This window comes from Plectropomus leopardus, chromosome 2 (genome assembly GCF_026936395.1).
Source record: "Plectropomus leopardus strain MGB_pleo_1.0 chromosome 2, ASM2693639v1, whole genome shotgun sequence".
NCBI classification, from domain to species: domain Eukaryota; kingdom Metazoa; phylum Chordata; class Actinopteri; order Perciformes; family Serranidae; genus Plectropomus; species Plectropomus leopardus.
Window position 1 is genome coordinate 12,339,365 of NC_142177.1, and position 2,809 is coordinate 12,342,173.

The window sequence follows — 2,809 nt, forward strand, 5'->3', positions numbered from 1 at the left end:
ACTTATTTCATTCTTACCTTAATTGCAGGGTTTCCCACACATTCATTTATTTGTGGCGGGCCACCACTATTTAAACATTTGCCACCAAAATTCAATTTTTGGAACTGGACCATTCGTTAGGTGCACTATTATATCCCAAGTTTGGTTATTTAAAGCACACCTTTGGCAGAGATGGCGCAACAGAACCTCAGGCGCACTGAAAATTAAACTTAACCTTTCATTTTGCTCTTCTCATCCACTGAAATTATTTCATTAACCTAGAACAGATCAACAGGTCAGTTATCCACACCATGAGTGACAAACTGCTGTGGAGGAGATAAAAAAGAGAGAGTTCTGCCTGCAAACTCCGAAAGTCAGATTAATGTATCAATTCACTGAGCAGACATCTAATGTCACTGATACAAATGAAAAACATTTATACATATCACTATAGTATTTAAGATACAACTTGATTTTGAAATTTCCATGGCATGTCTGTCACTATTTTCCTCCAAGCAAATCCCTTTTTCAAACATTCAAATAGTGCAGGCCAGCGTTAGGCAGATAATGGTAGGCAGCCAAAAAAATAGACAATGAGGATATTTGCTGATATAAGCTCATATCAATCACACACCCCAGAAATGACTCACATCAAAATCATAACATAACAATTTGTGATATCGGCAAATGTCATATTGTTGTCCGAAGATCTATGTATGAAACCTGTGATTTACGTCGCTTTTGTTCAGTTACGCAAGTGAAGTTCTTCAGTTGTTCATGCAGGTACAACATGCAGGTACTACATTGTTTTATCTGTGGTTTTAAAACTCCAGTATTCATGGACATATGTATATATCACTGGGTGTATTTTACTGGTCGATTTAAGCCTAAACAATTTTCCCCTCCTGTGTGTTAGAGGGTATTTATTTCATATCACAAAATATGTTGCAAAATAAAACCCACAGTCTTTATGAGACAGGCTATATGAATATAAAGTTCAGGTTTTACAACATGATGAATTTATGACGTTATTTAGTTCACGCAAGGTCACTTTGACGTACTATTAGAACAGTTTCATTGTCTGCAGCTTTTATATGATACACATGAAAGGACTGTATAATTGGTTCTGCAAGTATGCAAAAAAAGAGTACTGTATTGACAACAACAACAACAACAACAACAACAACAACAACAACAATAAAAAGCAGCAAACTGTGTCAGAAGGTAACAACTGCCAAGTGTCCTGATAAGGAGCGCAGGAGGTGGATAATGTTTGACAGGATGACGGTTCAAAGGTCCAAGTCTGTTTTCCTGTCAGCTCCACCTTCAGTCTTCATGGGGATTTCTGTCTGCAAGTGACTGTAAATCTGATCTGGGTGAGTGTGTCTCTGAAAATACTCTGGCTCAATACTTAAGTGGATTTTAAAAACTACTCTCCAACACATTGCACATGTTAAACCCAAAGGCTTTCTAGTGTGTGCGAGCATCCTGGCTTCAGCATCATGGTGGAATTGGCCTTCTACCCGGCGGTGGCACTGATGTATTTTTTCGGTGTGATGAAAGCCACGCAGGACGATCGGGTGGAGCTGGATGACCGGGCGTCAATGAACGTGTTCTGTCTGTTCGTGTTGGCACAGCCGCTGTGTCTGGTACTGGGAGGATACACTGGCATGGCTACATACCTCCTCACAGCTCTGGTCTCCTACAACTTTCTGCCTTGGAGGGAGACAAAACAGCCTGTGAAGGGAAAAGAATCAAAGAAGAAGACAAAATGAGAGCAAGAAATTTAAACTGTGTGGAGATAAAGAGACAGTCAATTCAAACACGTTGCCAAAGAAAAAGCATTCAATGTGAGAATCTTTTTATATGAATAAATGAAAATGTTGCTACCTTGCTCGACCATGGCGTACTTATTTAACCTGTTCCCAAGAAAGTGTTTTTCATCTACATTTGTAAACATCTGTGAGTAAGTCCTTCATTCAGGAACTTTCAGTTCCCATTTGCAGAGGATGTGACTCATCCCATAAGCCCTGTTGCAACATTAGGGCTTATTTTAGCCAAAAAAAAGATAAATCTGCAGTTTTTTACAAAACATTAATAGTCATAATGGAAGAACTGACAACCAGAAGAGCTCCAAATTCAGAAAAAAATTCAGGCTTGCTATTAATGAATGCACACGGACATTTTCACAAATTTTGTAATTTAGGTACTAGACGGCCACTAGACGGCAATACCTGTGACCAATCACACCTGAAGCACTTTTTGCACTTACTAAGGGTTTTTTCCTTAAGTCTAAATTCTTGCTTGTGTTGTACGTCGCTTTGGATAAAAGCGTCTGCTAAATGAAATTGTAGAATTGTAGAATTGTAGGTATAAATAAGTCAGTTCACAAAAATATGTGTTAATAAACACACAAATTTTCAGCATTTTAAATAAATGAAATATAAATCTTCAAATATATGTATTTAAAATGATGTCATCCAAAATGTAAATGTATTGTTTTACATTTCTTATTTACTTTTAAAAGGGAATTATTTGTTGCAAGGAATATTTCTGTGTCCATCAGAAATACATCCAAATAGAAACCCTGCGAGGAAGGGGGGAAAAAATGCTGACAATGTTGGCCAAAAAGGAAAGTTTATGTCCCATGCATGAGACATTATCTCTTCTGTACAGGATGTTATCTCCTACATAGGATATACCGTAATATTGCTATGTTAGTGCTATGTTCTTTTGTGAGTGCTCCACTTCATTAATGAATTCTTTGATTTTGAAACAGTAGTCTAATGTAATTTTTAAAATAAATCTCTCGTCTTGTCTCTGTCTTGTT

The 2,809-nt window shown here is 37.3% G+C and overlaps 1 long non-coding RNA gene across 1 annotated transcript; it reads left to right on the plus strand.

Annotated features, from left to right (window-relative positions):
• The first annotated feature begins 467 nt into the window (after positions 1 to 467).
• On the plus strand, positions 468 to 1,868 carry LOC148190158 (uncharacterized). The gene is made up of 2 exons (XR_015775307.1): positions 468 to 1,355; positions 1,445 to 1,868. It is a non-coding gene; the product is annotated as an uncharacterized LOC148190158 (long non-coding RNA).
• Positions 1,869 to 2,809: the final 941 nt, after the last annotated feature.